Source organism: Pinus tabuliformis, chromosome Q, assembly GCF_031772625.1.
Source record: "Pinus tabuliformis cultivar Carrire ecotype Pingquan chromosome Q, CPIR1, whole genome shotgun sequence".
Lineage (NCBI taxonomy): Eukaryota > Viridiplantae > Streptophyta > Pinopsida > Pinales > Pinaceae > Pinus > Pinus tabuliformis.
The window spans coordinates 27014022-27026359 of record NC_142296.1 but is presented as its reverse complement, the minus strand read 5'-3'; the positions used below and the strand labels follow the sequence as shown (position 1 = coordinate 27026359).

General features: G+C 37.9%; 1 pseudogene; it reads left to right on the top strand.

The window, feature by feature from the left end:
* Window positions 1-10422: 10422 nt before the first annotated feature.
* On the top strand, window positions 10423-11624 carry LOC149218104 (hsp70-Hsp90 organizing protein 3 pseudogene; annotated as a pseudogene).
* The last annotated feature ends 714 nt before the right edge of the window (window positions 11625-12338 follow it).

The following is a 12338-nucleotide window of genomic DNA, read 5'->3' as shown; positions in this document are numbered from 1 at the left end:
ACCCTCCAACTCAGCCAAGCCTAACCATAATAAAAACTAGGAAGTAGCCTGTAACATATTTAACCGAAAATATTTGATCACCATTAACTGTAGCAGATGCTCTTGAATTTAAAAACCAAATAGAAGATGATATTATTAACACTTACATTAACCACCCTACTGCCGTATCTAATCTAAAATGTCACATGATTGAAGCAGTCCTTGATAATGAAATTGAAGAAGATCCTTTAAAAGATATCAATGACCAAACAATACCAACAACAACTATCTATAATAGAAAACCTATTGAAATTGAGCCAAGGAAAATCCTTAACATTAACAAAAACTTGAGTGATGACCAGTAGCAGAAGCTTATTCAAATCCTTAGGAAATATAAAGGGGCTTTCGCTTGGGATTACCTAGATATGAAAGGGATTGACCCTCAACTATGTATGCACCACATCTACACTAAAAAATATGCAAGACCCATTTGAAAACCTTAGTGTAGATTGAACCCTCACCTAAAGGATATCGTTAAAAGACGAACTACAGAAATTGTTAGATGTGAATTTTATCTATCCTATATCTGACAGTAAATGGGTCTCTTCATTAATTGTGGTTCCCAAAAAGAATGGAAAATGGCATATATGCATCGATACAGAGAGCTTAACAAAGCAACGGAAAAAGGCCATTTTCCCCTTCCGTTTATCAACCAGGTTCTAGACACATTGCCAGGTAACAAAATCTTCTCTTTTCTAGATGGCTTCAGTGGCTACAACCAAATCCAAATTTCCCCCGAAGACCACGATAAGACTACCTTCACCTACCCCTAGGGGATGTTTTCTTACAGGGTATTACCTTTTGGATTGTGCAACACACCTGCTACATTCCAAAGAGCCATACTGAATATTTTTGCAGACTTGATAAATGAGGGATTAGAGGTATACACGGATGATTTCAAGCCCTATGGAGATGACTTCGATTAGGCATTATAGACATTGGAGAAAGTCCTGGAAAGATGCATTGCTACTAGGCTCTGATTGAGCCACGAGAAATGCCATATGATGATGATAGAGGGTCTGATCCTTGGCCATTACATCTCTGTAGCTGGAATTCAGGTAGATCCAACAAAAATACAGGTAATCCTCTTACTAGCTACCCCTTGCACTCAAACAGAGGTACGTAGTTTTTTGGGATTTTTTGGATATTATCGGAGATTTATAAAAAAAAAATTCACAAATTGCGGCACCATTATATGCTTTGACATGAAATATTGATTTTATATGGATTGACAAATGTGACATTGCCTTTTTAGAATTAAAACAACTAGTGTCAACAACACCAGTATTACAAGGCCCGAATTGGAGAATACCATTCCAAATTTCATGAGACGCATTAGATACAACCATTGGAGCAGTTCTTGGCCAAGAAGAAGACAAGAAACCCTATGCGATATACTACATCAGCAAAAATTTAACTCCTGCTGAGTTAAATTACACAGTAACAGAGAAGGAGTTTCTAGCTGTAATCTACACTATTAATAAATTCAGACACTATATAACAGGATACCCTATAGTCCTGTATACTGATCACTCTGCAATCAAATATTTAGCTAATAAACCTATTACAAATGGAAGAGTGACATGATGGTTAATCCTTTTGCAGGAATTTGACATAACAATCAAGGATCGACCAGGAAAGGAAAATTTGGTGGTAGACTTCCTCTCTTGAGTGCCAAGAACAGATGACGCAGTGGTGGTAGAAGACTAGTTCCCCAATGAGCACTTGTTCGTTGTGACCATGAAAACACCGTGGTACACGGATGTGGTGAATCACTTAGCAGTGGGGAAACTACCCAAACACCTAACACCTAGAGAAAGGAAATTGATAGAGCAATGCAGCACTTGGTTCTCCTGGATTGGAGGATACCTCTTTCAGACAGAAGCCGATATGCATATCCATAGGTGTGTTAGAGAAGACGAAATTTACGATATCCTAAAAGCCTGCCACAATGGACCTTGAAGTGGACATTTTGCAGACTGCAGGAATGGACATAAAATTTTACAGATGGGCTATTTTTGGCCCACAATTTTTAAGGACGCTAAGAAATTTGTCTAGGCATGCGATAGCTGCCAAAGAATGGGCTGCCCTAGCCATTATGATGAGATGCCCCTACACCCACAACTAGTAAAGAAACCCTTTGAACGCTGGGCGTTAGATTTCGGCGGCCCAATAAATCCATCATCTAATAAAAAATCATATCTACCGGTCACAACGGATTATGTGACTAAATGGGTGGAGGCAGTAGCGTTACCAAGAGCAACAGAGGAAATAGTAGTCAATTTTCTTTTTGAAATTTTCGTGTGGTATGGTTTTCCTAGAGAAATAATTACGGATGGAGGACCATAATTTTTAGGCCATAAGATTGCTGCTACAGTAAAAAATCATCACATTTTGCATAGAATCACCTCTCCATACCACCCGCAGGCAAACAACCAGGTAGAGAGTACCAACAAGGTAATCGAGGCCATTCTAACAAAGACAGTCACCTCACATAGACATGACTGGACTACCTGATTGCCAGAAGCCTTGTGGGCATATCGTACGACCTGGAGGAATACAACAGGATACTCCCCATATCAGCTGGTGTTTGGTAAGGAACCTATCTTCCCCATAGAATTTGAAATTCAGACATTAAGGATAGCCCAAGAAGTGGGGCTGGATTTGAATGAAGCACAGATTAATAGATTACAACAAATAAATGAATTAGATGAAATCCGGCTATTGGCTCTTCAACATACTACAATTATTCAACAAAAAAGAGCAAAATGGCATGATGCCCTCATCAAGAAAAAGACATTCCATGAGGGCGACTGGGTGCTTCTCTATGATTCCAGGTTCCAAGACTTCCCAGGCAAACTCCAGACTAGGTGGTTAGGTCCCTACAAGATAAAAGAAGTACACGATAATGGCACCCTTACATTGGCCACCATTGATGGGTCTGGCTACTCCTTTAAATCAAATGGGCATCGGGTACACCTCTACCAGAAATTGCTTACAAGGGAATCATTTTGCCAACAGATATGCGAAGATTCTACGATACAAATTCTTGCTGTAGAAGGCAACTCTTCAGCAGCACCAGTCCTGTAAAAAAGTGATTTTTTTTAGACTTGTAAATAAAATTATTTTTTTTGTTTGTTCTATTGTTTTTCTTTCTTCTGTATCATAGCCCTTCCGTTGTTTAGAGTAGTAGGGATGATTGTTGTCTATGTTTTTTTCTCTCTCCTTGTTTTCATTTGCTGTTCCCTACCAGGAACAGCTGCTGTTCTCTAAAGGGAACAACACTTTTTCGTGTGTTTTCAGTTGCTATTCCCTACAGGGAATAGCTACTGTTCCCTATAGGGAATAGCTGCTGTTCCCTACAGGGAACAACACTTTTTCATGTGTTTTCTTTTGCCGTTCCCTAAAGGGAACAACACTTTTTTGGGCATGTTCTTTTGTTGTTCCCTACAGGGAACAACACTTTTTTGTGTGTTTTCTTTTGCTGTTCCCTACAGGGAACTGCTGTTTTTCCCTAAAGGGAACAACACTTTTTTTTGTGTTTTCTTTTGCTATTCCCTACAGGGAACAATTGTTGTTCCCTAAAGGGAACAACACTTTTCGTGTGCTTTCTTTTGCTGTTCCCTAAAGGGAACAATACTTTTTTTGTGTGTGTTTATTTGCTGTTCCCTATAGGAAATAGTTGTTGTTCCCCAAATGGAACAACACTTTTTTAGGTTTGTTCATTTGCTGTTCCCTACAGTGAAAAATAGCTGTTCCCTATAGGGAAAAACTGCTGTTCCCTAAAGGGAACAACAATTTTCCGTGTGTTTTTTCTGTTCCCTAAAGGGAACAACACTTTTTTGTGTATTTTCTTTTGTTGTTCCCTACAAGGAACAACACTTTCTGCGAGTATTTTTTTGTTGTTCCCTAAAGGGAACAACACTTTTTCAAGTGTTTCTGCTATTTCCCCAAGGGAACAACACTTTGTGACTATTTTTTAGAACAACCCTTTCTTCCCCTTGCATGATCATTCCTAGCCCATCCCAGCTCATTTTTTTCCCTCTTTATGGCATAGAGTACAATACATATATGAGGAAAACAAGTATGGAGTCTATTGAAGCAGGTGAATATCCTTAACATTATTATCTTTAACAAGATTGCTTTGTGATGATTGAAAGAGAAAGGACACAATTATCTATATCACTTTACTGTCCTCATTTCTGCTATAAATGATACTGATTGATTATCTTCACCATGTTGGTTCTACTCCCTCTAGTATAATTCTCTCTACTTATTATCAATAAGATTATGGGTATATTTTTTCTATTGATATGTTTAAACTTCTTCTGCCATCCCTACTCTTAAGGAGTACTGAGCCACCCTCTATATATAAAATGGGGAGTGTAAATATATATATATATATATATATATATATAGATATATATATATATATATATATATATAGATAAAATAAAATTCACTAACAATTTTATGTTTTCTTGATCTACAGATGGAGGATAGGGGGTCTCATCATGAGCCAGCCTACCATGTTCATAAGGATGTGGTGAAGTGGCATTCCCACTATGGCCACCACACCAGGGATATGATCTAATGGATGCATTAAGAAACAAAATCCTTCGAACAGGAGGTCTCATTACGAGCCCACATGACCACTTTCGCTACTTCCCAGTGAATGGCAATGTGTTCATCTGGTCACCATGCCAGCACATTGATCTCTACTGTGAACATCATAATGCACTTCCCCAACTATACATAGAGGATCTTGGCTCCTAAGGGTTAGAAAGCAACTCTGTCGAGGCTATGGACGCCTGCAGGCAGCAAAAGCTCTGCTTATGGTATTGAATTTTTATTTCCTACATCAATAATTCTTACAATGCCCCCTTCTTATTTTTCTATTTTTTTACAGAGAGATTAATTCGCTAACTTACCTTACCTTGAACCTTGATGCATGAATTAATTTTTTCTAAAATCAATCACATCATTTTCAAGTGGAATAACGGCTGTAAGGTATAATCTCTTACACATGCTGTCCTTTTTACTTATCACATCACCTCACGACATCTTATCACTTATTAATAATTCTCGTTACACACCTCGTCTTCATTACTCCAATATCCTTTTATGATCCTTTCATTAATATACGTACTTTGCCACCTTTACTGCCCAATCCATCACCCTTGTACTTCATTGCCAGAATGTCATCTTTTCGTCCATTCGGTCATAGGGGACCTCTAATTTCGAGAGGGGGCAGGGACCTTTAGTACACTCATGCATGAGCTATCATCGTTTTATTGGATTTTGTAGGATAATACAACATCCCATAATCACAGAGTGTGTGGCATTATAACAGTCCTCGATTTAACGATATTTATTTTTATAAAACATCACCTGACAGAGCTGTTACAACTACTTGATGTTCCATCTCTCGGCTCTGCTTGTTGCTGTGTTTTCTCCATTACACTAATTGTTTACAGGAGTAGGAAGAACTCAAGCATCATGGGAGGAAAAACAGTGCGATGAGAACCTTTAATACTAGTTGTCTCCAAAGGGGCCAGGGAAATTCTAGCTCATGCAGGATGGACATCATATCAACCCCCCAATGAGGAAAATGCCATTGAATTTCTACAACATCTATAGAATGGAAAATCCTTGGTGAGAGGTAGAAAAATCACCGTAACAGATGCTGTGATAGTAGAAGTTTCTAGGCTGCCGGCAGAAGGACCAGTATGGGCTGACAAGCGACTAAAGCTACACAACGCTATGGAGATTTTTAGGGATGAAGGACAAGAGCTAATCAAGAAAGGCAAAGGCATTTGGCCATCTTCTCTTGGAGAGCCATGGGGAGAATTGGCATGAATTGTCCAGAACTATATTACCTGCGATGGGCGTCGAGACGTGGTAAGGCCGCGACAACTCAAACTTTTAGCAGTCTTAAAACAAAAATGCTCTGTTAATTTTCTTGCACTGTTGAATTCATTATTGCATGACACTGTCGAGAGGCTGAGATAGTATCAACACCGAGAGATAGTAGTTAGCCATCATTGTATGATCAGGTTAAACTAGTCACAACCTTACCCAACAAAAATCAACATGGGATGATCTCATATTGGCCCTCGAAAGAGGTGAAAACCTGCCAACACCTAACCCTGTTCCAAAAAGAAAAAGGATTGCCCCATCAGGAAGCAGACCTCACAAGTGTAGATGATCTACAAGGTTGAATTCAGACCAGGGAATGTATGAAAATACTTAAGGCAACGTTAGTCAACCAATAGAATAATCTAGCCCGGTAAATGTAGAAGACTTGCAACCAGAGTCAGAAAGACAAGATAAGCCTGAATCAGAACCTGAGGGAGGAGATAGACCCGACTCAGTGCAAGAAGGAGTAGGGCATTCCGATGATGAACGAGAAAATGAAGGGGGGCCACCTCCAACACCAAATATGAGTTCTCAAGACGATCTTTTGCAGGACTTCGAGGTAGGGATGGCCCAAGTCCTGGCCAATATGAACGTCTACATGCAGCCTGAAGAACCGCTTAATCCTAACTTAGGAGAAGCCCAATCTCCAGGGAATTCTGGTTATACTGGAATTTTGCCTTCCCCAAAAGATGAAAACCAAGAAGAGGAAGATACAGAGGCTATTCAGGGGTCAGAGAACCAATCTGGTGACACGCTCCCAGTGGAAAACAACCATGATCAATAGCAAGAAGGTCTAGACGCAGAGGTCACAGGCCAAGAAGAGGAAGCAGACACAGAGGTTATTCGGGAGTCCGATAATCAATCTGGAGACACGGTCTTATTGGAGCAAAGCCAGGGTGAACAACCAGGCTCTTTAGAGATAGAGGCTATTAACGAGACTATTAGCAGACTAGTTACTCCTCAGAAGAAGCACGGAGCTAGAACGAAATTGAAGAAGCTAAGAAAAGAACACTAGAAGCTTTGTAAGATGATCAAAAGTCTCCGACAAAAAATAAAGGAAATTACAATGGGAAAAACTACAAACAATACCCCTGAGGTAGCCAATGTGGCCGTGCAAATGGAATTATGGGAAGGTAAGGCTATAGGGACTCAAAATGAGCTCATACCTATTTGAACAATCACCACTCAAGCAGGATTGCATTGAGAATCAGTAGATGTAGCTACTCAGATAGAGGTTTGTACCTCCCACAATAAAGAAGTGCAGATAGAGGATAAACCCTCTTGTAGCACAAGCACTCAGACAGAGGATATCCCCTCTTGTAGCATAGGCACTCAGATGGACATACAAGCCAAAGACATTCTGACGCACCATGACCCTATTTTACTAAATCTTCAGGAGGAATTGGCACAAGCCCAACTCACTTTGGAATGATATGAACAAGAGACAGTTTCCCTGCAGAGATATCAAGAGCTACAGAAACAACTTAGGGAACTAACTATAACAGAGGACGAGACCTTTGACAGGTGTAGAAGGGTGGAAGAAAAGTTGGAGAAGGTAAAATTCAAGCTAGACAGAGTCATGAGTCAGACAAACACCATCTGCTCACTATATTCAGATGTCCTGACATGTAGGTCTCCCGCCATTAATTAAGACTTGTTCTTATTAGAACGGTACCTGTTATTGAAATCAAAGCTGTAAGAGCTGGTAAACCAATTGAATTAGGGACAACTGAAGATTTTATAAATTGCTACAAGCAACATGGTGTAAAGGTCCAACGACTTCTTTGTGAGTTCTATCTCAACAATTTCATATTAGAAAATGAGGTGGAAAAGAACCCTAATCCTTTTGTTGGAGACGTTCAATTCTAGGCTTTTACCTCATTTACAGTTAACCAACTCAAATGATTTAAAAATTATAATGCATTTCAAAGACAGGAACATGGATTGGATCTTTGGGTGAGGAGTGAACCTAAAAACCCATTACAAATGTTTTCCAACCATAAAAGCTGATGACACAAGAGGGTGTGATTAAAACTTTAGGGCACATACATAACGAGATTGTGCAGAAAGGAATAACATATTTCCTCTCCATTCAAGAAACATCCCTAACTGCATCTAAGCTTAGATGGATGATCTCCACTATTAGTGTGAAAGAAAGGGAACCATTTAATTATAAGAATTTTAAAGTTGCTACAACCCGGATGATCACCTACAACAATCTTATTTTGAGAGAAGGACCTTATTGGTTGGGATGCCGGTTTCAGAGTCCCATTATTTGGTATCCTCCTGAAGGGTATCGGGCTGACTACGAGTTGCCTGAAGGTAAATAAAGGCTCGCCTTTGCGCTTCTGGCTCAACATCATGCATTTAGGCCAATTTTGAAGCTCTCTCCAGCCTACTCTTTAACTGCATTGCATAAGAACTATTTACTTTTTATGAGGACATGAAACAGGGTAAGTCGGGGAGTATGCTGAGTTATGCAATGGGTATGTATTCACTCTCAATTACAGTGCCTTTTTCCTATTTTCTTATCTCTTTTGTACTTGGATATGCTAACATATTGATGGATTATGATAAGAAATGAATGAAATACTCTTGATTAAGATTTAGCCACCATAACTAACTCTTAATACCTTTTATGTAGAAAAACGAGGAAAGGAACAACTGTTATTCCCTAGAGATGAAACAATGTAAACTAACAAAGAAGGAATAAGGCGCGTCGGCTGCGGACAGGTCGGGGGACAAATCAGGAGGATCAACACTAAAAAAGAAGAATGTCAAAAGATAACATTCAGTTGTGAATCCCTCAGGATCGGCAGGGATCACATTTATCTTTTACCCTTTTTGACTATAAAAGTGAAAACTGTAGGAGGAAAGGGAATCAATGAATCAATCGATCTCTGTTTATTTCAAATTGTAATTTTAATTTACAGACTGGTGCTTTTGAGGAACACGATCGTATTGTAATGAGGATTGAGTTCAATGGTTAATACATAATTTACGTTGCTATTCATTCGTATTCTCTGAAGTAGCTCAACAGTATTCGCTGGTGGCTAAGGGCCCGACCTCTGGTGGATCAAACTACTATCCTTTGTGTTATATCTTTCTAATTCACGCAAGTTGATTGGTTTGATGTTTTTCGTTCTCTGTGAGTTTATCTTGTTTGTTATTTATTGATTTCCGGTATTGAAGTTAGTTTACTTTCGTTATGTGATTTGCAGCTTTGTCATTTTCCATTTATGCTTATTGTAGATTAAATTGATTATCAGTTAAAGCATTGAATCTTGTTGATCATCATAAGAGTGTGGTTATTATAGAATCAACTAGAAGAGATTGGTTAATGCTACTACGCTCTTGGTTGATGCTATTGCCAATATAATTACTTGTTTGAGATTTGGTTACAATTTTTGTTGAAGATTAAGTCTTGATGCTTAGATTTAGTATTTCCTTTGCAGGTTGAGTTTTATAAATGCATCTGTTTACTCTTGTATCAAAGGTTTATACTTCATTTTAAAAAGCATTACTCTTTGGATTCATAGATTGCACATAATGTGCACACTCTTGGAATAAAAGGACTTGCCCAGGTTGATAATTAACGTGAGGCAATTAGGAGTTTTAAAAGACACCTTTTAGCACCCATAGATGCTTTCGTGTATTGATGCATTTTCTTCTTATTTCCCCACACTTCAGACACCTGTCCTGGCACATGAAGTCCTGTGTTATGATATAATTCATAACAAGTAAATAAATAAAATAAATGTAAATATTAAATAATAAAAAATTGATTATGTTAAATAGTCATTACGTTAAGTGAAAAGGCATGTCTAAAAGACATGCCTAATCATGAAAGGTCAAGTGCTGAGGTATAAAAGAAAGGCCTCATTGTAACATTCATATCACTTGTACATTTTTATATATTAATAAATTATTATTACAAATACCTTTGTGTCTTTTTACATTCAAGCCTCCAAGCTATCGGTTTTTATGCTTCAGTGGTATCAAAGCCATGGCATACAATATAATCATGCGGGTCTTTGAATGTTGCTCGCTGCACAATGTGCCATTATGTTGACATCCTGATTGCATTGGGAAGTTTAGTGAAATTCAAGAAGCATTTCAGCGTTTAAAAAAATCATGTGCAGAAGTTAAAGGATGTCTAAAGGAAATCAATAATAAGGAAGATGATAGCGACAATGAGGAAACAAAACAAGGTGAAGCGGGAGAAGAAGATATTGACCAAAATGATGATAATGAAAATGAAGATGTTGCAGAAAATGATCAAGATAATGATTCCAATGAAGCTGATATTAATGTCAAAGAGGAGAAGTCATTGAAAATACAACACTTAAACATGTCGAATCTATAAAAGAAGATATAATACATGATGAAGTGGATCAGTATGAATTAGAAGAAGAGCAGAAATATGAGCAAAGGAAAAAGGAGAAACCAGTAGTCCCTCCCTTAATGCTGGAGTTTCCATTATGCCCACCTCCAAGTAAGCTAGAACCAATGGATATTCCAGATGAGGAGAAAGAGAAGGAGGCTCGGAAAGCAAAGGCACAAAAGGAAAAGCAACTTGGAAATGCAACTTATAAGATGGAATATTTTGAGGTTGCTATTAAACATAATTTGAAAGCAATGGATCTAGATGATGAAGATATCTCCTTCTTAACAAACATAGCTGCTGTCTATTTGGGAATGGGGAAGTATGAAGATTGAATTGAAGAATTTGACAAGGCGGTTGAAAGAGGGAGGGAGCTTCATTCAGATTTTAAAATGATTACACAAGATTTGACTAAAAAAGGAATTGCATATCTTAAGATGACTAAATGTTCTAAGGACTATGAGCTAGCAAGTGAAAGTTTCCAGAAAATTCTTACAGAGCATTGTAATCCACCTACATTGAAGAAAATTAATGAAGCTGAGAAAGTAGAGAAAGATTCAGAACAACAGGGAGATTTTGATCCAAAGTTGGTAGATGAAGAGTGGGAGAAGGGAAATGAATTCTTTAAGCAGCAGCAGTATCCTGAGGCTATAAAGCATTATATTGAAGCTCTTAGAAGAAATACCAATGATGCAAGGGTATACAACAACATAGCAGCTTGTTATATGAAGCTTTCAACCTTGCCAAAAGGTATCAAGGAAGCAAATAAGTGTATTGAGTTGGATCCATCATTTACAAAAATCTATTCAAGGAAAGCTGATATTCAGTTCTTCATGAAGGAATATGAAAAAGCCTTGGAAACCTATCAGGAAGGTCTCAAACATGATGAAAACAACTAGGAAAATTAGAAGGTGTCTAGAGATGTCTTGAGCAATCAATGAATAGTTCAGGTAGTTATACATTTGGAGGTGGAGAAACGGATTTTGATTATGTATATGATGAATCATCAGGATTGGTGGAATTATTAGCGGTTCTTGCAGATCAAGATGGAAGCATTTATTGCAAGATCAGATCGAGGATCCCTTTCAGTGGAGGCAATTCATTCCACCATGTGGCAGCAACCAGAGTCGCTGTTTCCACTTCCATATTTTTAATCGAGACAAATCAACAAAAAGACATGAACAATCTGTGGCAGTATGAAATTGTGTATAGATATCAAATCGTGTACAAGTTGTTTACTTTTACGTCTATTTACTTCAAACATGTAACAACACAGGGCTAGGAATTCAAACCGTTGAAATTTCAAGCCAACACAGTTAAAGCCCTAGAAGTTTACAACATAGTTACCAATCTCTGCGGAATTGGGTTGAAGATGATTGGTGAGTTTCGAAACTGGGGTCCCATTAAAAGACAAAACATCCATTTTGGCATTGGCCTGCCACTACACTATAGCCCATTTTCCGTGGTCTTGACACCGCCCGTTGACCTGGGTAACATATTGAAATGCCAAAATCCTAGCCCGTGGGTCATGTCTTTGTCCCCACTACAACTCTATTACTAGCGTCTCCCCTCATTGTCTCTGTCGTGTAGTCTATCGAGCCATCAATGTCAAATGGCTCCACTATTCTCAGCTCCTGTGCTGACGACAATAGCACTTCATTATCTGTCATGATTTTTGAAAGGTAGCTTTTCGTTATTAAGTTATATAACATATCAAATTTTATGTTATATAGTTACTATATAATTCATTTAAATATCAATGAAATTTAAAAATAATTATTTGATTATTAAAAACAAAAAAATTATAATATTAAAAAAATAATAAAAAATCGGTATTTAAAAAGAAATCAGTAAAAGAAAAATTATTATTATTATATTAAAAAAAGAACTAGACTTATTAAAAAAATTATTATTAAAAATAAAATAAAAAAATCCAAGGAATTATTACTGATGAGCTATAAGACGAGAGGATGGTCAGATTATAGACATCGAGATG